The 23,417-nt window shown below is 43.4% G+C and overlaps 1 protein-coding gene across 7 annotated transcripts in view; it reads right to left on the reverse strand.

The window, feature by feature from the left end:
* Tnrc6b (trinucleotide repeat containing adaptor 6B) overlaps positions 1-22,074 on the reverse strand; it is a 229,099-nt gene extending 207,025 nt beyond the window's left edge. For 4 of the 7 annotated variants that reach the window (XM_075959832.1, XM_075959834.1, XM_075959840.1 and 1 more), the window contains exon 1: positions 21,832-22,073. The gene's annotated coding sequence lies outside the window, so the exon portion shown is untranslated. Of the gene's footprint in view, positions 1-21,831 lie in introns of all 7 variants that reach the window. The other 3 variants (XM_075959836.1, XM_075959837.1, XM_075959839.1) reach the window with 3 other exon arrangements.
* Positions 22,075-23,417: the final 1,343 nt, after the last annotated feature.

Below are 23,417 nucleotides of genomic sequence, written 5' to 3' on the forward strand. Positions count from 1 at the left end.
AAACTGGTTTACTTTCTACTTAAAGTTCAACAGAACTGGGGTATAGTTCTGTGGTACACCGAGTTCTTAACATGCTCAAGGTCCTGGGTCCATTCCCAAGACCAAAAGAAAGAAGAAGAAATCTTGCAGCATCCTGAAACTGAATCACCCTGTCAGCCCCTTCTCTTGTCTTCCAGGTCCTGGTTGGCACAGATGCCGCTTACCTGTTCTTCAGAATCAGTTCTCCACTCTTTCTTACTTCCTAGACTAGCAACACACATTGTAGTTTCTTGACTCAGCCAAGGCTCTCTCGCATGGCATAGTACTTGCTACTACCTCTGCCAGAAACACCCTCTCCTATGGTTGCTGCTTCTCAATTTCCAGTCTCAGCTTAAAGGTAAACTCCCAGGGATTTCCTGACCACTCTCTTAGGTGGCTCCCTGATAGCACCAAACACAGACTTTATTTACTTTCTTCACAATATATAGTATTTTCTAAGTATTTACTTAACTTATTTTGAGATCTTACAAATATGCACAGAAGTAGAACCATGAGTGTTCCTACTTTCTTTTAAATGACTTTCCCTGTTCTACTGCAAGGTCCAGTGGGTAGAGATTATATGTTTCTCTTTACAGAGCAAGGGCCTTGCTTAGTACCTGGTTCATGATAAACAGTTAATTTTTGTTTTGACTGAGAAGAAAAGTCAAGGATGGCACTGAAATGGATGGTACCACCAAGACAGTGAAACAGGAAGGGGAGAGTTTTGAGGACAACTGGTAATTTATTCATCAGTCTACTCCCTGCCAGACTCTGGGTGAAGGATTAAGTTTCAGAGATAAATAAAAGCAAGTCTTATACAAAGTCTAGTGGCGACAGACATAATATGCAGTGCTTACTGAGGGCCCCATGTGTGTTGAAAGAGGGCTAGGAATTTCAGAGATCCTGTCTTATTCGGTTCTCACAACAACCTTATAAAGAGAGACCCACAATTATTACCTCCATTTTGTACCTACAGAAACTGAGGCTTAGAAATATTAAATAATGGTTGCAGGTCACAAAGTGTGATGAAATAAAACCAGGTTGAACACTTAGGTAATGTAATTTGAATGCCATAAGGTATCTGTACCTCCAGAAGTTCGCTATACACTACGCTGCAGACCACTATGAAAAACTGCACTAACATGAGCACACACACAAAGGGAAGAAGCAGGGAAGTCTAATGAGGAGACAAGGAAAGAAGGCTTCTCCACAGGACACCCTGGAGCTGAGCCTCAGAAGTCAATGCAGGGACACAGGATGAGCAAAACAGCATGCGGGCCCTGAAGAGGATCAAGAAACCAAGCATGTGGAACTATTCCAGACTAATTTATTTTAGTTTATTATTTTATGTATATGGGTATTTTGCCTGCACGTACATCTGTGCACCACTTGCATGCCTGACACTTGTGGAGGCCAGAAGAAGGCACCAGATACCCTGAAACTAGAGTTATAGACAGCTGTGAGCTACTATGTGGCTGTTGGGAATGAAACCTGGGTTGTCTTGAAGAGAAGAACTGCTGAGCTATCTCTCGTGTCCTTCAGCCTAAGTTTTGAAAAGTGAGCATGGCTGTATACTCCTGTAATCCCAGCACTGGAAAGCCTGAGGCAGTACTGATGTGGGTTCCAGGCAAACCTGGGCTACATCATGGGACCCTGCCTCAACCCTCAAGTTCCCCAAACTGAGTGGTAAATAACAGTGTCAAGTGCTAAACATGCCAGGTGGTGGTGACGTGCACATTTAATCCCAGCACTCTGGAGGCAGAGGCAGGCGGATTTCTGTGAGTTCAAGGCCAGCCTAGTCAAGCAAGTTCCAGGACAGCCAAGGCTATGGTGAGAAATCCTGTCTCACTTTCCCCCCGCCATATTTTTTGTTTGTTTGTTTTTCGAGACAGGGTTTCTCTGTGGCTTTGGAGCCTGTCCTGGAACTAGCTCTTGTAGACCAGGCTGGTCTCGAACTCACAGAGATCCACCTGCCTCTGCCTCCCAAGTGCTGGGATTAAAGGCGTGCGCCACCACCGCCCAGCCCCCCCGCCATATTTTTAAGGGAAGCCTCGTGTAGCTCAGGCTAGCCTGGAACTCTGTTGCACAGTAGCTCTACCCAAGTGTGCAGAGACTGCACTATGCTTGCCCTCTTCTGTAAGGTCTGTTATGGACCAGCAGAAAGGAGACAAATCCACTGTGTCTGTGTCAGTCTTACTTCACGGTTTTATTTCTCCTAAATTAATTTTAGCTGAGGGTGTAGCTCAGTGGTAAAACATATGTTTAGCATGCAATAAAGTCCTGGGTTCTACAGCACCAAAAATAAAAACTAGCTGGGTGCTGGTGGCGCACACCCTTAATCCCAGCACTTGGGTGGCAGAGGCAGGCGGATCTCTGTGAGTTTGAGGCCAGCCTAGTCTACAGAATGAGTTCAGAATAGGCAGGGGTACACAGAGAAACCCTGTCTTGACAAAATGAATGAATGAATGAATGAATGAATAAATGAATGAATAAATAAATTAATTAATTAAATGAAAGAATTATGGTCAAGTTTTACATCATCGATGAAGAAGAGGTTTTTTGTTGTTTTTTTCCCTGGTGTTGGAAAAGGCTATCTCCATAGTTTAACCTACAGAATGAACACAAAATCAATCAAGAGGATTACAATCCCCAACCAGACTATTTTGGGCTGAGAAGATGGCTCAGCAGGTAAAGACACTTGCTACTAAGCCTGAGGACCTGAGTTCAATCCACAAGATCCACATAGTACAAAGAGAGAACTGACACCCTTCCTCAAGCTGTACACTGTGGCAAGTGTGTACCCATTCTTTCTCCCTTCCCCTCTCTCCCTCTCTGCCTGTCTCTGTCTCTCTCTCTCTTTCTATCACACACACATAAAATGAATGAGTAAATGAATGAAATGAAATGAAATGAAAAAATATCGTGGCCAGGAAATGGTGTGGCATGCCTTTAATCCCAGCACTTGGGAGGCAGAGACAATCTGATCTCTGAGTTCGAGACCAGCCTGGTCTACAAAGTGAGTTCCAGTATAGCTAGGGCTGTTACACAGAGAAACCGCCATTTTGAAAAGGTAAAAAAAAAAAGTTCTTCAAGGCTGGAGAACTGGCCTACCAGTTAAGATATTTCAAGGCTGGAGAACTGGCCTACCAGTTAAGATATTTGGTGCCCATGCAGTAGACCCAGGCTTGGTGGTCTGGTCTCCAGCACCCACATGGTGGCTAACAATCATCTATACCTCCAGTTCCAGAAGATCTTACATACTCTTCTGACTTCCAAAGGCCCTAGGCACACAAAAAGTACACATACATATAAGCAGGCAAAAGGGTTAAACACATAAGATAAATAAATCTTAAAATTGTTTTTTTCCTCAAACTGTCCCCTACAAAGTCTGAACAAAAGAAGAAAGAATTTGGTTAAAAAAATATCCTAACTGGTTAAAAAACAAATGGTCCAAAATGAATGGGGCAAAGCCAAACATGGTGATACATGATTTACTCTCAGTACTCGGGAGGCAGAAGCACGCAGCTTCTGGACAGCCAGGACTACATAGAGAAACCCTGTCTTGAAAAACAACAAAAAGATGTGGGATTTTTATTGTACTTCTACACTACACTATTTTACTAGAATTTTACCCCAGGATGAATTTCTTTTACAAACATTTATTTGCAGTGCTATACCCAGAGCCCACAAATATTTATTTTTAAGCTACTACATGGACTGACAATAGGAAAGGTAAGTCCAGAGAAAGTCGGCCACTCCTGCACAAGAAAGAAAATCTATTAGGTGATGCATGGGTGCTTAAAATCTTATTTTCTACTATTTATTATTGCAGAGCACCTCTAAAAGAAGTATGCAGGAGAGTGAACCAACAGAGAGTCCTTGCTCAAGTCAGCCATGCACAGGAAGGAGCCAGGAAGGTGTCGCATGCCTAAGGTATCAAGCTTTGTGAAGAGGTTTCCTAACTCCTATTAACTGCACTGTAGCGAACAGATTTAATCTCATATCCTACTGAAGAAAAAAAGAGATGCAAGCTTCACTTTCTAAAGGTGACAAAAGTAATCAAATATGAGAGCTAAGAAGATAAACACAGTCCACACAATCCCCCTTACATTTACAATCCCAAAAGCTAAAAAACCTGTAGAAACGAAAAGTTTTCTGTAAATTCACTTGTTGGCAAAAGTCAATGTGAATTTGACTGGCAGCACAATCTGACCTGAACTGACATGAGACTATTTATAGTCTACCCAGTTTATTAAGAAAAGCTACACTGTGACTGCCAAAATATTAACGTATTTGAGTGGGAAGACCTGAGCTGACCCTGTAGGACACACAGTATATGGTACAGGCTTTCGATTTCCTCTCCTGGGGAGCAAACCCAGGGCCTTACATATGGTAAGGCATGTGCTCTACCATGGAGCTGGCTCAGAGGTTAAGAGCATTGACTGTTCTTCCAAAGGTCCTGAGTTCAATTCCCAGCAACCACATGGTGGCTCATAATCATCTGTAATGAGGTCTGGTGTCCTCTTCTGGTCTGTAGACATACTGTATACATAGTAAGTAAGTAAATAAATAAATCTTTTTAAAAAACCAACCAAACAAACAAAAAACAAAATTTATCAAACCAAACAAACAAACACTCAAAACATAGCCAGGCCTCATGGAACAACATGTAATCCTAGCTACTTGAGAAGTTCTGGCAGGAGGATCATAAGTTCAAGGTCTGCCTGGGCTAAGGAACAAGTTCAAGACCAAAGGCCTTAGTAACTTACTGAGACCAGGACTTGAAATAAAAAGTAAATAGCACTAGTAATACAGCCCAGTGGCACAGCACTTGCCTAACACTGAATAGAGTCATGTCAGGTACCTCATTTTATTTTAACATTATTATCAATTTATGTTTTTTAGAGGTGGGTTATTTCTGTGTAGCCCTGCCTGTCCCAGAACTGGCTCTACAGACCAGATTGGCCTCAAACTCAGAGATCCCCCTGCCTCTGCTTCCAGGGGCTGGGATTAAAAGCATACACCACTACATCCAGCCCCCCAGTACCTCATTTTAAAGAAAAGCAACACACTAACGCTTTAGTCCAGAGGCAGAACACTTTCTTACTATGTAGAGACTGTGAATTTGGACTGCTGGGAGAAAATATCAGACTTGATATGTAAGAACTGAATACATAGTTACTTTTTTTTTTTAAACTGAGACAGGATCTTGACCGGCAGTGGTAGTGCATGCTTTTAATCCCAGCACTTGGGAAGAAGAAGCAGGCAGCTCTCTGAGTTTGAGCTACAGAGTGAGTTCTGGGACTACATGGAGAAACCCTGTCTTGAAAAAAACCAAAAAATAAAAAAAAAAGGAAAAAAAAAGAGGCAGGGATCTCAACTCTATAATCTAAGTTGGCCTCAAACTTTGATACACATTAGGAAGATTAGTCTATCTGACAAGATTGCTAATAAAAATCTGTGGGTTATTTTTATTTTTTAGGCATAAGGCAAGCTCCCCAGGTAGACCATACCTCACACAATCTGATCCTAGAAGAACCATATATGCTGTATCTGAATCCACTCTTGGAAGCCTTTGTTGATTGTGCTTTCCACCTTTGACCTAATTAAATCTTAGTAATAAATGTAAATGCAGGCTTAGTCTTGTGAGTTCTTCCAAAAGGCACCAAATCTGGAGGTACACTTGGAAGACTGAACACAGACACAGAATGTTTTCTAATCACAACAGAATTAAAACACAAGCCAACAGTAGAGCCAGGCGCAGTGGCATACACCTCTGATCCCAGCATTTGGAAGGCAGAGGCAGGTGGATCTATGAGTTTGAGGCCAGACTGGTCTACAAAGTCAACTATTCCAAGACAGCCAGAGCTGTTGCACAGAGAAACCCTGTCTCGAAAACAAACAAAGAAACAAACAAAACAACCCCCTAAAACAAACAAAAAATCAATAGTAGGAAAATATGTAGAAATCTCCATATAGTCTCAAAATCAAACAACTCGTCAGGGAGAAAAAGGCTAGGAAGTATTTTAAACTAATGAAAATCAAAACTCATTAAAATTTTGGGAATGAAACTAAAGCAAAATTTAAGAGTGATTTACAGCACATCCAATGTGAGTTCTCAATTAAGTTCAGCATCTACCCAGAAAAATGAGAGACAAACAAAACTCAACCCAATCACAAAATGAAGATATTAAATATCAGAGTGGAAATAAAATAGGAAAAAGTTAACCAAGTTCTAAGTCCACTAATCTGATGCCATGTGTAACAAAGTCACACTGCTGAGTTAAATACTCTTAGAATAAGAAGTTCACACTAACGCTGGAGAGTGGGGGTGCACGCCTTTAATCCCAGCATTTGGGAGGCAGAGATAGGTGAATCTCTGTGAGTTTGAGGTCAACCTGATCTACAGAATGAGTTCCAAGATAGGCTCCAAAGCTAGAGAAATCCTGTCTCAAAAAATTAAAAAAAAAAAGTCACACTAAAGCTGGCCTGGTTTTACAAGTGTACAATTCCAGCTACTTGGGAGGCCTATGAAGGAACATCACAAATACAAGGCTGCCTACTAAGGGAGTTAAAGGATACTCTAGATTACTTAATGAGATCTTCTCAAAATACAAAGAAGGGGCCGGAGATATGACTCAAGTGATTAAGAGCACTTGCTGCTTTTCCAAGAGCTAAAGTTCAGATCCCAGAACCCATACTGGGTGGCTCACAAACACCTTATCTCCAGCTTCAGAGAACAGGACACTGAATTCTGGCATTCCTGGGCACCTGCACACACATGGTATCCACTCACAAAAACAGACAGAGAGACACACACTAATAAAAATAATCTTTTGTTTGTTTGTGTCTCAAGACAGGGTTTCTCTGTGTGTAGCTCTGGTTGTCCTGGATCTTGCTCTGAAGACCAGGCTGACCTAAAACTCAGAAAGCACACACTCTAACACATTCTGGGATTAAAGAGGTACACCACCACCATGTAGCAATAAAAAAAAAAACCTTTTTTTTTTTTTTTTTTGGTTTTTCGAGACAGGGTTTCTCTGTGGCTTTGGAGCCTGTCCTGGAAATAGCTCTTGTAGACCAGGCTGGTCTCGAACTCACAGAGATCCGCCTGCCTCTGCCTCCCGAGTGCTGGGATTAAAGGCGTGTGCCACCACTGCCTGGTAAAAAATCTTAATAAAATAAAAACGGCTGGAAATTTAACTTAGAGTACTTGCCTAATATGCACAGCTCCAGGTTCAATCCCCAGTACAAATAAAAACAAGTGATGACAAAAAAATTCTCACTGAAATTAAGTAGTGGCAGGCACGTTCAGTGAACAGTACAGAGCCCTGCTCTTTATGGACTCTGTGTATGACTGCATGGAGATGACGCTATGGCCACAGAACACTACTGGAATGGAATGAGAAAATAGTAGCACGTTAGAAATCTTGGAATGAGACTATAAATGGCTGTGTTCAACAGAAAAATCAATTGTTTCCACATGTCCTCTCCTCAGTGCATCTGTTTACTATGATATAAAACTCAGGTCATGTAGATTTTCATACTGAATCTTTGGTCAAATAAAAAATTTAACCAAGTGTCGGGGGGCACACCAGAGGTAGAGGCAGGAGAATGCTGAGTTCAAGGTTCATCTGGACTATACAGTAAGAACCTGTCTCACAAAAACCAAAACTAACTAAACATTTAATAAATTAAGTCAATGAAAACAAACTCTGGTTCTTTGTGAAAAGCAATAAAATTAATGCACATCTAGTTAAATAAAGAGTGCTATGCCTATACAAATTGTACTGTGTATTAAAAGACTGATAAGGTAGTCTGGAGAGATGACTCTGCAGTTAAAAATGCATACCGTGCTTGCAGAGGACCTGAGGTTCAGTCTCTAGCATTAAGGGTGGGTGGCTCACAACTGCCTGTAACTCTAGTCCCACAGGATCAGATATTCTCTTGATGTGGGATCCCCTCTGTATGCTGTGACTATGTTTTATTACCATTGGTTAATAAAGAAGTTGTTTCAGCCAACAGCTTAGCAGAGTAAAGCCAGGCGGGAAATCTGAACAGAGATATAAAAAAAAGAGCCTGCAGATTCAGACACCATGTAGTTGTCGAAGAAGAAAGGCGCTGCCAGAACCTTTAAGGTAAATCACAGCCTCCTGACAATACAGATTAATAGAAACGGGTTAATTTAAGATGTAAGAGTTAGTGGTGGGACACACCTTTAATCCCAGCACTTGGGAGGAAGAGGCAGGCGGATCTCTATGAGTTCGAGGCCAGCCTGGTCTACAAAAGCTAGATCCAGGACAGGCTCCAAAGCTACAGAGAAACCCTGTCTCGAAAAACCAAAAAAAAAAAAAAAAAGAATTACCTATATTTTTATAAATATAAAATCTGTGGGGCTGGGGAGATGGCTTCATGATTAAAAGCTCAGGTTGCTCTTCCAGACAACCTGTGTTTGATTCCCAGCACCACATGGTGCAGCTCACAACCATCTGTAACCCTGTACATGGCACACAGACATACATGCAGGCACTCACAAACACACATAAAACGTATCTTTTAAATATATATTATATAAAAATGTCACTAGAATCAGTGAATTAAATTAACAAAGTTTACCTCATTAATTATACTCTCATTATATCAATTAAAAAACAAACAAAAAAGCTGGATTAATGGCTCAGGAGTTAAGAGCCCATAATACTCTTGCAGAGAACCAAGTCTGGTTTTAAGTACTCACCTGGGGCAGCTCACAACACCATCTTCTGGTCTCCACCAGGCATTGCATTCAATGATTCAATGTATACACTCTCACACACACACATACACACACACACACACACACACAGGCACGCACACACTCACGCACGCGGTCTTTTTAAAAGCCTATGGATACAGCTCAGCGTAGAGTCCTTGTTGTGGTAACCCTTGGGTTCAAACCTCAGTATCACAGAAAAGAATTAGAATTCAAAACTCCGCTCTGAGCAAAACTATATTTTGTCACATGCTCATTTCTTTTTTCACTATTCTTTGGAGTGCCTAAACTGTCTTCTCATCTGACATCAAATAGGCTCTTCATATTAGTCTAATGTGACCTCTAATAGTGACAACATATAATATTTATCACTTTGTATGATCTTATAAAATCGTATTTTTTCTTTTGCATATATATGGAATAATAAACTGCACCTATTATCTTGTCCCCCCAAAAAGTGCCTCTGGATGCAAAATGAAAAAGGCCTTTGGTTAAGAAATATTTCAAGCTAAGAAGCAGTAGTACATGCCTTTAATCTTAGCACTCAGGAGGCAGAGGCAGGCAGATCTCTGAGTTCAAGACCAGCCTGGTCTACAGAGTGAGTTTCAAGACAGCCAGGGCTACACAGAGAAACCCTGTCTTGAAAAACCAAAGAAATATTTCAAGGAAGACAAAATTTACAGAAAATTTTGTGTATGTGTATGCATGCTTACACTAGCCCGTGTGTGCACATGTAGAGGCCAGAGATTGATACTGGCTATCTTCCTCCATTGCTCTCCACTGTCCTTTTTCAGACAGACTCTCCTATTGAACCTAGAGCTTGCTATTTCTGCTAGACTGGCTGGCTCATTAGGCCCGGGACCTGCCTGTCTCTGACTGCTCAGTCCTGCAGTTACAGATGTGTGCTATGCGGCTGAACTCAGGTCCTCATGCTTGCACAGCAAGCACTTTACCCCCTGAGCCATCTCTTCAGTCCCGGAAAACTTGAGAATAAGGGAAAAAAAAGAGACTGGTAGCAGACGTGGTGATAATATTTTACATAAATCAAGCCTTCAAAAGAAAGAGAGCCAAAAGGGAAAAAAATATCATATGGAAAATGGAGCAAAGACTGTACCAGAAGTCAGGGATGGAAAACTAGAGAACGAGAATTGGTATATTTGGAAAAGGAAAGGCATCTGGCTCAGATAGGTGTTGATTTCCTAGAATGAGAAAGTACACAGTTTTGAATGAGAGAAAAGAAAACAGTGGGTAGGAAATGTTTTCTGAGCAAAAAGGAATGGGACATGAGGCAGACAGCTACTTGAATAATCCAGACATAGCCTGAAGACGATGGCTTGAAAACAGAAACTAGAGGTCCTCACCAAAGCTACTAGAGTGCAGTGGTGGAATCCTAGCCACCTTGAAGCTAAGGCAGGAAGACCTCAAGTACAAAGCCAACCTTGGCAACACAGTGAAACCCAGTCTCAAAAAACAAAACAAAACAAACACAGAAACAGAAACAGCCCAAAGCCACAGGAAAACGAACTAAAAGACGGGACACCATTTCAAGATCAGTATCACCAGATTTCAGGATCCTGGAACTGAGAAGATCGATGAGCAGTGAGGGGACCTAAGAGAGTCAACAATTCACAAGAATGTAAGGCAGAGGATGTACTCTAGTCTCTGGAGTTACCTTTCTGAGAAGCAACCCTAATGAGTCTTCAGACTCAAGGATGGGAAAAAGGTTAAAGGCAAACAAGAAAGTGCCATACACATTCCTCAGTGCAGTAAACATGCTGAGCACATCAACTTCCAAAGCAAGCATGGCATCAGTGCAGGCCCTAGCACAAAGTGCTGAGGCAGAGTCACAAGCCATGCAGGGAGCACAGGGTCCCGTTTAAACATTTCAAATCAGACCTCACTGGTTTGAAATGTGATGTCTTTCATTTTCATTCTTGTTTTGTTTTTGTTAGTCCTACAAAAAGCCTTACACTGTGTTTTGGGAAGAGACAGAGAGAGAAAGAGAGAGAGGAAATGTGGGGTGTGTGTGTGTGTGTTTTACAAGTAGCATTTCCCCTTGACCAGCCAGCCAGCCAGCCAGCCATGTATTAGGTGCACAGAATACACACAGACCTCTCTGTAGCGACTTGTGGCTCCAAGCTCCCCACACTGTTTAAGTATAATAAAGAATGTACTGTTTTTTTAAGGTGACTGAGCCAAAATGCAAAGAAAACATCATAAATCTTAAGCATATTGCTGTAAAAATACGAAACTTTTGGAGTGAAACACAAAAGTGTAGGTGGTGAACAAGTATTTTAAAGTGTGTAATCCATGGTTCATCTAACCAGAAACTATATTTCTGGTTAGACATACTCCTGGGTAAAACATCTCATGGAAAGGATATCACTGAGCCTGATGCACCATCAGCAGGATTTGTACAGGAGGCAAAAGGCAGTTCCTTCAGAACAGCAGTCTCGCTTCTTACTTGGATTTCTTTTTCCAGATCAGAACCATGTGCCTAACAGCTGCTTTAGACATTTCTCCTGATCTGCTGTGAATGTTAGCCAGGGTTACTTTCTCCTTTGTACACTAGTGGTGCATGCATATGTGTACATGTGAGGCATGCACGTGTATGTGGAAGCCAAAGGTCAACTATGGGTATCCTTCTCCATCACACACCACTTTACGTTGTGATAAGGGCTCTCACCTTTTGGTTAGACTGGCGGGCAGTGAGCCCTAGGACCCTCCTGTTTCCTCCTCCCAGTTCTGGGTTAAAGGCACATTATATCAGGCATGCTCTTACATGGGTTCTGGTGATCTGAACTCAGGTCCTCATGGTTGCACAGCAAGCACTCGACCTATTGAGCCATCTCTTTTAGCCCCAATTCTAATTTTTTTTTTTTTTTTGGTTTTTCGAGACAGGGTTTCTCTGTAGCTTTGGAGTCTGTCCTGGAACTAGCTCTTGTAGACCAGGCTGGTCTCGAACTCACAGAGATCCGCCTGCCTCTGCCTCCCAAGTGCTGAGATTAAAGGCATACACCACTACCACCCGGCCCCCACTTCTAATTTTTTTATAATTTATTTATTTATTTAATTTTATTTTATGTACATTGATGTTTTGCCTGCATGTATGTTTGTGTGAGGGTGTCAGATCTTAGACTTATAAAGAGTTGTGAGCTGCCATGTGGGTGCTGGGAATTGAATTCGGGTCCTCTGGAAGGACAGTCAGTGCTCTTCCAGCTGAGCCATCTCTCCAGCCCCCCACTTACAATTTTTAAGCTCCCAGATTACCTATTTTTTTTAAATAAAGACACTCTAGAACAGTGTTACAGAATAAACTACACTCACTGCGAATATTCTCCTTACCTAGTATCTCCTCCATCCTCTTCAATCTGGGTCAGTAAGTGAGTACAGACTACATAGAAATTTACGTTAACGTCAGCCAACTACCATCTTTTGAGTGTAATCAGCACCACCTTAGTCACCCACCATTCTGAAAATAATTGTTATCCCACAAATGCTAAGATTACACATGTGTGCTCCACATCCCACACTATGGTTGTTCCTTTAAAAAATGTAGTGATTATAAAATGAAAGAAGCAAAAGATGGTGTGAGCGGCGTGGGAGCAGTTCCTACCCCCAGCAGAAGAGTAAGACAGTCAGAATGTACTGTAGATTGGACTGTCGAAGGCTGTCTCTAACCCACAACACTATTAATAGGTGAGCAGTAAGTCAGGTCATGGGGAATGTCCCCTGAAAGGGTACACCGTGGTCCTGGCCCTCTTCTTCCTCTACTTTCTATTTTCAGCCCTCATTTGGTGAAGGCTCCTTCTACCATAGGCTCCCTCCATAATGTGCAGTTTTGTCTAAGGCCAACTGATCAAGGACTAAAACCACCCAAACTATGAGACTGTGAGATAAAATAACCATTTTATTTACCTTCAGTACTATTTATCTAAGCCAGGACTTTAAACATCCTAGGTTAAGTGTCCCCCATTCCAAACCTTTCCCTTTTTTTTAAAGTTGACTTATCTCCAATCTTTGGATCTTGTTGAGATGATTTGTTACAATAATTTAAAGCTGACGAACACAGAAGAGGACTAGAAAAAAGGCTGTTGAAATTAAACAGGAATAATTGATGAAAATAAACTAACTTTCTAGTATTATCTCCATTTCTTCAACTCTACTTGGGAATGGAATCAGACTAAAACAGCTTGGGAGACTTAGAAGATATGCAAGGACCTTCAAGCTGGGAATCATTTTCCCCAAGACATGTGCCCAGAGGCCCTTCTGGATAGTCCTTCCTGTTCAACCTTTCACCGTTTCCCTGTTCAGTGGCTGGCCCTTCAGAGATGGTATCAGCACTCAAACAGGTAATCTAGAGGTCACTTCTGTGCACAGCTCCTACAGATAGGCTGATGTGAGTCACCACTTTCTAATTCCACCTGACACTCTGCATGCTTTACAGGTCCTCTACGCCAACAAGTACAGGAATAAGAAGAGACCAGCACCATTCTCCCTTGTGATGATTATCTTCCCTGGAGAGGATTTCAGGAAGTCTCTCTCTTTTTTTTTTTTTTTTTTTGGTTTTTCGAGACAGGGTTTCTCTGTGGTTTTGGAGCCTGTCCTGGAACCAGCTCTGTAGACCAGGCTGGTCTCGTCTTTAAGAATTCTTATATGGGCCGGGCGATGGTGGCGCACGCCTTTAATCCCAGCACTCGGGAGGCAGAGACAGGCGGATCTCTGTGAGTTCGAGACCAGCCTGATCTACAGAGCTAGTTCCAGGACAGGCTCCAAAGCCACAGAGAAACCCTGTCTCGAAAAACCAAAAAAAAAAAAAAAAAGAATTCTTATATGGGGAAGGGGGCTAGAGAAATGGATCACCAGTTGGCACTTGCTGCTCCTATGGAGGACTGAGCTCACGTCCCAGTATCCACATCAAGTGGCTCATAACTGCCTATAATTCCAGCTCCAAGGGATCTAACACTCCTTCTGGCCTCCAAGGGAACCCACATTCACATACATACCCACACACAACTAAAAACTATATATATATAGTTTTTTCAAGACAGGGTTTCTCTGTGTAGCTCTGGCTGTCCTGGATCTTGGATCTCACTCTGTAGACCAGGCTGGCCTCTCAGCGACCCACCTGTTTCTGCCTCTTGAGTGCTGGGATTAAAAGTGTGCACCACCACCACTACCCAGTCAAATATTTGTTTTTTTTTTTTTAAAAAAAAGGTAAAAATTGGTTAGGGGTAGAGTTTAGTGGTAGAGATACTTGCTTTGCTGGTATAATGCTGAGTTTGATACCAACATTAAAGAAGTAATGAAGTACTGGTTCAGTGGTTAAAAGCACTTGTTGCTTTTGCAAAGGACTTAGGTTCAGCACCCAGAACCCACATGGTGTCTTGTAACCATTTATAATTTCAGTTCTGGGAGGCCTGATGCCTTCAGCTGACCTCTGTGAGTACCAGGAACATACGTGATGCACAAACATTCATGTAGGCAAAACATTCATACACATAAATTAATCTTTAAACTTAATTTTAAAAGCAGTAATAATAAAAGGACCTGGGTGTGGTGGCAAATGCCCATAATCCCAGCATATGAAAGGTGAAAATAGGAAGGTCACCAGTCTGAAGCTGGCCTGGGCTTTGTAGTCAGACCCTGATAAAAACAAAGAGGAGTTAGAGATGACTCAACAGCTGAAGGCCCTTGCCACCAAACCTCACAACCTGAGTCCATCTCTGGGATCCACAGGGTGGAAGACGAGAAACCAACTTCTATAGGTTGTCCTCTGATTTCCACATGCATCAATATCAAAAAGGTATACATGTAACAATGGGGGGAGGAGGGAGGGAGAAAAGTGGAAAGTACTTTCAGCTGCCTGGAGAGGTTTAGACCAACTGTACAGTGTGCTCCGGGTTTTCCACCTTTCGTGAGCTGTCACCCATGCTGGCGGGGAGTGTTGGTGATGCAGTTGCTATTGAGTCATTTCTGCCCCTATAAACCCAATAAAACCCATTGGTTCACCAAGCTGGATTTGGGTAGTAGCCACACTTTGTTCAGTGGTGGAATCTTTATCCGGGGTGAGTATGTGTGTGCTGCTAGGGTTACAAGTATAAACCATTATACAAGACTTTTAATTTTTTTAAATTTGTGTGTATGTCTGTGTGGGTTGCACATATATATGCATTGCCGGCAGAGGCAAGAAGGTCATGTTTGATCCTATGAAACTGGAGTTACACACAACTGTGAGCCACCATGTTTGTGCTGGAAACTGAACTCAGATCCTTTAGGAGAGCAACCAGTGCTCTTAACCACTGTGACATCTCTTCAGCCCCCACACCTGGTTCTAGGAAGTGCTAAGAATCAAACCCAGAGTTCTGTGTATGCTAGGCAAGCACCCTACCAACTATCTAGCCCCCAAACTAAATCATTTGTTTGAGGCATTCCTAGATCTCTGAATGCCTATAACATGGCAGGCAGAGTGCAATGTGGACTTGGAAACGCAGAGATAAATGGTCTTGGTCTTCGGAAGCTTAAACTGGGCTGGATGATGAGTCAGTGGGTAAAAATGCTGCAGAAGCTGAACAAACTGAGTTCAATCCCTAGAACAGACATAAAGGCAGAAGGAAAGAACTGACTCTACAAGGTTGTCCTCTGACCTCCACTCGAATGCTACGGCAAAGGAATACCCAAAAACACACAATAAGCTTTATTTTTTAATTTAAAGCTTACATTCTAGTAGAACAGACAGACCTAGAAACATGGTATGATATACCCTAAGGTATAAACAGGTAAAGAAAGTATAAAAGCATAATGAGAAATGAAATCTTCCTCGGAAGAATAATCACACCTCTGCGTGAAAGGGGCTTCTAAAAGACTTTCTATACTTCGTTCACTCTAGTTTTTGAATTCTCAGACATTTCTGTGCTTGGAACCTAGCTGGCACTCAAGCAAGTATCAGCACCACAAACAAACCCAGGACTTCTGACTTCTAGTTTAGACTTTGTATCTTGGCTGTGGCTCTGGACAGGCATGTGCATGGATGCCAATACTCACGGAACTACTCTGAAGCTCTGTCTCTGAAATTGCTTTCACAGCCAGTTTACAAACCACAAGGGAACTAAGTCTCAGGAAAGTTAAACATCTTTTTTGCGGGGAGGATGGGCAGTTAGACAAGGCCTCCTTATAAAGCCCAGAGCAACTTGTAACCCTTCCGCCTGTATCTCAGAGTGCTGGGATTATAGGTGTAGACCACCAGACGAGAATGAAAATAAGAACCTCTACTACTACTTTATCATTCATCCATTTTGAGACAGGGTTTCACTATGTTGCTCTGGCTGGAATGCAACTTGCTAGGCAAACTAAGCTAGCCTAGAACTCAGAGATCCTCCTGCCTTTGCCTCATGAGTGCTGGGATTTAAGACACACCACACCCACCTGCTAACTTTCTGATCAACACGAAAACTGTAATATCTATAAAGTTGTTTGTGTGTTTTATTATTTCGTGTGAGGGAACTGTGTATTCGTGTGGTATATATGTACAGTACGTGCAAGTCTACATCAACATGTGACGTGTGTGTATGCAGCCGTGCGAGTATACACAGCACATGAGCACATGTGTAAGCCTAAGGCCACTGTCAGGCACCTTTCCTGTCTTGTCCACCCTTGTTTTTTCTGATAGGGTCTCTGCTGAACCTGAAGCTTACTGATTCAGTGAACCTGGCTGGTTGGCCAATAACCAGTGATCCCTCTTCTCAATCTCTCTCCAAGGCTGGCGTTACAAGCATGCACAGTCAAGCCCAATTTTTTACATGGGTTCTGGGGATCCAAACTCAGGTCCTTATGTTTGTAAAGCAGGTACCTTACTAAATGAGCCATCTCCCCAGTCCTGCACAGTTTTTTGTTTTGGTTTTGTTTATGGTTTTTCAAGACAAGGTTTCTCCATGTAATCCTGTTATCCTGGAACTTGGTGAATTCAGAGATTCACCTGTCTCTGCCTCCCAAGTACTGGGATTAAAGGTGTGAGCCCCTATTCCCAGCCGAGTTATTTTTAATTTAATTTTTTGAGTACTGTATATTCCAATGTTCTAGAACTCACTATTTAGACCAGGCTGGCCTCAAACTTACAGAAGATCTGTTTGCCTGTCTCCTGAGTGATGGGATTAAAGGCATCCATTACCATGCGCAATATAAAGTTACTTTAAAAAAAAAAAAAGCAAATCTACTTCAAATATACCAAGTTGTATACATTAAATATCTTAGCTTTCAGAATGTCAGTAATACTTCAGTGGGGCGGGAGACACAAGTATACACTTAAAGAAGGAGAAATATAAAAGCATGGCAGAGAGCTGGAGATTTAGCTTAATGGTAGAATGCGAGTGCTCAGCATTTACAAAGCCCCAGGTTCAACAATCCTTAGCTCCGCCCTCAAAATCCATATGATCTTTCACAATTCATAATCTGTTATCTTCAAAGGACACACTATTAACTACTACCTAGCTAGAGAGACTTAAAAAGTACATGTAGACCAGGTATAGTGGTGCACACCTTTAATTCCAGCACTCAGGTTGAAGCAGGTGGATCTCTGTAAGCCTGAGGCCAGCCTGGTCTACATAGAGTTCTAGAATATCCAGGTCTACACAGAGACACTCTGTCTAAAAATAATAATAAATTAATAAGGTGGCATTTGTTCAAAATAAATAGATTTTCTAGCACACACCAGGTCAGGAACAAAAATGAGGAAGGCAAAGCTCGGTTCTCAAGACATGTAAGGGGGGAAGATGTCAACACACACCGTCCAGGGCAATCATGCTGTTACTCAGCAGGTACACAGGGATGAAAAGAGGGAGGCTATGTGCTGCTGGCACTGGTTCTAATTCATCAAGTAATCATGAGTCAGTGCTTGTGCCTTATCACCTGTGATTACAACACAAATTGGTTATAAACAGTTGTATTCTAAAAAATAGTATGAAAAGAAGACATTAAATTGGATATGGTGATGTATTATGTGTAGTACTAGCTATGCTGCAGGCTGAGGAAGAAGAATCATTTGAGCCCAGGGGTTCCAGGCCAGCCTGGACAACAAAAGAGACCTCATCTCAAAAAAAGAAAAACAATAATGTTAAAAACTTCCATATAAGGGGCTGGAAAGATGGCTGAAAGATTAAGGCACTTACAGCCTTCCCAGAGTTCAGATCCCAGCATCCACATGGATAGTTCACAGCCACCTGTGTCTAGCTCCCAGCTCCAGTGCTCTCTTCTGGACTAGGTAGGTACATACTACATACATTTAAATACACATCTGTACACATGTGCACAACTAGAGATGTTAAGAATTAAAGTCTAGAGTTCTCATGTTCCCCTGTGTTTCTCAGCAAGGAAATTTAGCATGTTTAGATAATGAAGCTGTTTCTAGGTGAGGGGAACTGGGTATGCAAAGTACGGTGGCTGGCACTACCTAGGTCTGAATAGCAATGCTGAAGGCATAATTTAGATCTATTCTGTTCAATGAGGTAACCACTAACAACAAGTGGTTACAGAGTACCTGAAATGTGATTAATGTGAATTGAGATGTAATAAGTGAAAAATACATTCTAGGTTTCAAACATTAAACATGAAAAAGACTGTTAAAATATCCCAGTACTAGTTTTTTGAACTTTTCTTTTTTGTAATTACATATTTAAATACTAAGATTTTGGATGTTTTAAAGTGAATAAAATGTTACAAAAATCAATTTCACCCTTTCTTGTTACTTTTTAATGTGGCTACTAGAAAAATTTAAATTACATATGTGGTCTACATCTGTGGCTTGCTTTCTATTTCTATTGGACAGTACTAGTCCAAAGATCTGTAAATAGCAGGCTAAAGCACTTAAACCCTTTAAGCAATCAAACACCATTGAGGATTTCCAATCTAAGTGTTTGTGGTGGATTTGGGAAGGAGCAGAAAACATAGAGCAATCTTTCAGGAAGATTAGTGTGGGGGAAATGTGTAGGGGTGAAACACTAGAGGCAGCTGTCAATGTCAAAGGCAGCAAATGTCAAAGGGCAAGCAGGCTGGAACCTACACGAGGTCTCTAGAAGCAACATGCTGAAGAGAGAAAGAAATCAAAAGCAGCTAAGACAAGGGAAGAGTAACAGGTGCAGTGCTGACCCAGGCTGAAGGACCAGGATGCAATGCTCACTCAACAGGTGTAGTACTGACCCAGCCTCCAGCATGCAATGCTCACTTAACTCAGCAAGCTCAACACAGGATTCTTACATCTAACTTTATGTGGCAAGTTCTCTTAAGAGTGGCATTAAGCAGGCAGTGGTGGTGCACACCTTTGATCCCAGCAGATTAAAGCAGAAGAGACAGGCAGATCACTGACTTTGAGGCCAGCCTGGTCTACAGCGTGAGTAGGTCTACAGGGCTACAAAGAGAAATCATATCTCAAAAAAAAAAAAAGAGTGGTATCAAATCCCAGACACTACCAGGAGGAGGTAGGCAGACAAGGCTATAACAATAAACATAAGAGTAAAAGCCAAATTCATAACATAACCAAGAACTATTTCCAGGACTCTGCTATATGCCTGACACTTGGACAGGCTCTGGTGACGGGGCAAACAAAACAGACATGGCCCTGAATCACAAGTTGCTAACAACAAAAATGAACAGGAGCTCTCAGAGACCTGAGCAGGAATAAGGATCAGTGGACAGAGACTGGAAGAAAAGATCTTCAGAAGCTGGGCATGGTGGCTTACACCTGAAACCCCAGCATTCAGAAGGCTAAGGCAGGACGGTGGCCAAGAGTTCAAGACCAGCCTGGCCAACACAGTGAACTCCAGGGCATCCTGGGATATAGAAAGAGAAATTTAAAAAACAAACAAACAAACCACCAACACCATGCAGAAGGGAGAGAGAACCATGAACTGGCTCTTGAGACATGGTGCTAAAGGTCTGTAATTCAGGCACTGGGGAAGTTGAGGCAGAAGGAGCACGAGTCCGAGGCCAGTAAGACCACATAGCAAGACCTAAGGAAATAAATTCTAAAAAAAAAAAAAATCAAAGAAAAAAGAGCTTCGAAGTACTACATGCAATGAATATGTCAATTAAAAATCAAAAGTTAGATGTATTTCTGATTTTTTTAAGGTTAATTTTAAGGCTTAATTCTAAAACAAGAATGGTCTCAATTTAACATTAAATTCTTAAGCCAGGTACAGGCAACCTTATATTACCAGTGGATTCTCCTTTCCTATCTTTCTCTGTTTCTCAGTGCTCCTTTTGCCTTTCTCCCTCTGGAAAATTTAGGAGGCAAAAATAAAACAAGCAAAAAACAAACAAATAAAAACCAAACAGACCAAAGATTAACCCTAGCTGCATATGTCCTCATCCCTGTAACAATGAAAGTGTCTGCCCCTGCGCCTGAGGTAAGTATTTCAAAAGTAACAGAGAGGGTGGAACATTGTAAGCACGCAACAAATGTTAGCCAATTCTGACATTAGAACAAAAGTATTGCTCTGATTTTAAAACATTTAAGAACTTCTATTTGAGGGTAAGATTTCAAGGGTATGATGGTTTAACACACACTCAGCGTAGACCATTTCCTTACTCTTTTAAGTACCATCAGAAACTACTGCTCAAATAATCAAGTTACGACATCCCTTAAAAAACGGTAAAGATCTAAGCCAGGCCTCTTTAATCCAGCACTCAGGTGGCAGAGGCACGGGGATCTCTGTGTTCCAGGCTAGCCTGGTCTACGTAGCAGTTCCAGGCCAGCCAAGGCTACACAGTGAAACCTTGTCTCAAGAAACCAAATAAACAAAACAGGAAAACACTCGCAGGCATCCCAACCCTCACCGCTGCACCCCGAGTGGGACAGAACCATCTCACCTGTATTCTGGATACTGGTCAATGTGCCTACCTGGAGGGCCAATTACACTGATACCCCTCCCACCTACTACAGCGATGCCTCGCACTGCACAGTGCAAGACAACGTCCACTGACCGCGTCCTCTCTCTCTTTACGACCCGCCATAAACACATACAGTTTTAAGGTCAAGAACTGAACTCTCACACACGGAGAGAAACAGTATTAAACCTTGACAAAGGGCGAGGATGTGCGACTTTTGCTTGCTGCTGTGTTTAACTGTTAAGAACAGACTCATGATGTTTTATTCACGGCGTTTTGGTTGGTACTCTACTCATTGAGTCAAAAGACACATGAGAAAGCATGAAGCTAAAAGTCCCAGATGGGTGACCTGTGTCCAAGGCTGCTGTTACTGGGTGTACTTAGCCACTGCTGTGAATTTCGCTGGAGCAGATAGTTGGCCATTGTGGACTAAGAAATCCGTTAGTTTGAAATTAAAGGGCGCTGGAGCAGCGGAAGGTGGCAAATCTTCCCCAGGGCTGTTTCCAACCCTGTCATCCCTCCGCCACTCATTTGTTTCTTCGTCCAAAGTGAGCTTCGCCTTGCCCCGCAGACCTTTCCGCAGCTCTCGCGGGATGGCCATGGGACCCCGCCATCAGGTCCCGCACACAAGCCTGCACACCCGCCGCGCGGGGACACCGGATGCTTGCGCCCCACCGCCAGGCAGACTCAGCTCCAAGGGACTCGCAGTCCCGAGGGCTCAGGCGACGACGCGAAGCGGTAGGACAGCCGCTGGCCCACCCGGAAGCCCTTCCTCGGCTCACACCTGCCGGCGCGTGACGCCGGTCTGTCCCTGCCCCGCTACTCAGGACGCCCGGGCCGCCGCGACCGACGTGACCGCGCGTCCCTCACACACCCCTCCCCCGCCTCGCGTCTACACTACACACGTCGCGATCCCCCACAGCGCGCCCGGGGCGGGCGCCGAGGCCCGCCGCGGCCCACCCCGGCCCTGCTCGCTCCCGCCCCATCCTCCCCGAGCCCCTCCCGCGGCCCGGCTCGCTCCCGTCGCGCGCGTTCGGGAGGACACGCACGCGCTGCGCCTCACCGGGCCCCGCCGCGCCGCGCGCTCCCGAGGGCGTTCTCGGTCGCCCACCCTGGGCGGCCCCGCGCGGCCCGGCGGCTCGCGAGGAAGAGGAAGGCCCGCGCGGCCCACAGTCCCCACTCACCGCTGAACAGCGCCGGCTCTGAGTGTGCGTCGTTCCGCTGTGAAGCCCAGCGGTGACCGCGGTCTCCGCTTCTCCGCAAGCTGTGGAGGCGATGTCGCAGGGAGGCTGAAAGGCGAGGGGTGTCACGGTCGCTCGCTTCACCTTCCCGAAGCTCGGGGACCCCAGAAACTAAAAACAAAATAAACAAACTTTCCCCTCCGCCTCCCTCCCCCAAAACCACAACACAAACACTCGGGGGCCCGCCCACAGCCACACCTCATTGGCCGCAGGCAGGATGCCTCTGCAGTTCACTGGCTAACTTTCGTGCCAGTCAAACTGCTGTTCCGCCTCTCTTAAGTCCTCGCCGCTGCCGCCTCCCCTCATTGGCTAAGTGCTTCCCGTTTGCCGAGCTGGGGTTGGCTGAGCGGCCTGCGCCAATCATGAGGGGACACACCCCCTCAGCATCCCAGAGGCCGCTTCCTCGGTCGCCGACCCAGAGAGACGAAGGGGAAACTAGAGCATGATGGCGGCCGAGCTCGCCCAGCGCAGTCATCATCTTTTCCGTTTTTTAGCTCATGAGTGCCTCTCTCGGGCACTGTTTCTCGTAAGCTCCTTCCTCCATTCGAGACTGCACTAATAACGGAATCTATACGTGCCGGCTCCTTGATTTATCCCCTCCGAAGTGCTCTAGTGGGTTGGTTGTGCGTCATTGGACTGTCAGGATGTCGCTCCGAAGCCACATCCTTAAACTATTGGTGGAACAGCCAGAAAGCGGCCAGCAACAAGGGCCCATGCCATTGGTTTGATTCCACTGTTTGTTTGGGTTTTTTTTTCCTGGCATCTTATTGGGCACTTCGGTGTTGTTCGCCGCCCTGCTGTTTAGCTGAGGGGGTGTGGGTGTCTTTGGTCCTTGGTAGTTGACAGTAATAACTACTATCATTTATTGCGGATGTATTTTATGCCAAAAACGGTGCTGAATTCTTTACAGAAACTATCCGATTACACCCAAATTTTCACAGAAAGCAAGGCCAAAGGAGGTTTAAAAAACGTACCCAAGGTCACTCATTTAGAAAGGAGTTGTTTGGCCATACATTGATGCTTAGGCCTGTCTGACTCAACAGTCTTCACTCGTTTAGCTATGCGTTAGTGCCTCTGAATAGTACCTGATAGTCAACCCAACATCATAAAACTGTTTCTTTCAGAACCCAGGGTCCTTATGCAGTTTCTGACAATAACATTAATGGAGACTAACAATGGAACGATTGTCATAAACATTATTGGAGACTCTAACTTTGGAGAGATTGTCATTTTCTCCGTGACATCTTCTCCTAGGATCCATTCTTCCCCTTCTCAGTTAAACAATAAATATTTGCCGACAAGAAGTACATGTAAATCTATTTTCAGTTTCTTTGGCTTTGTAAATGACGATTTTTACCATTCTTATGTGCCAAAGCAATCTTCACACCCATCGCCGACCATCTTTAGCATGTTCCTGTGGAAAAATAATCCCAGAGCTGGAAATGATGAGAAATCAAGTCTAGAGTGAGATACAGAATAAATCCCTTTAGAAATAATTGATTGCATGCAAATGGAGCAGTCTTCTGACT

Source organism: Microtus pennsylvanicus, chromosome 2, assembly GCF_037038515.1.
Source record: "Microtus pennsylvanicus isolate mMicPen1 chromosome 2, mMicPen1.hap1, whole genome shotgun sequence".
In the NCBI taxonomy this organism is placed as follows: Eukaryota; Metazoa; Chordata; class Mammalia; order Rodentia; family Cricetidae; genus Microtus; species Microtus pennsylvanicus.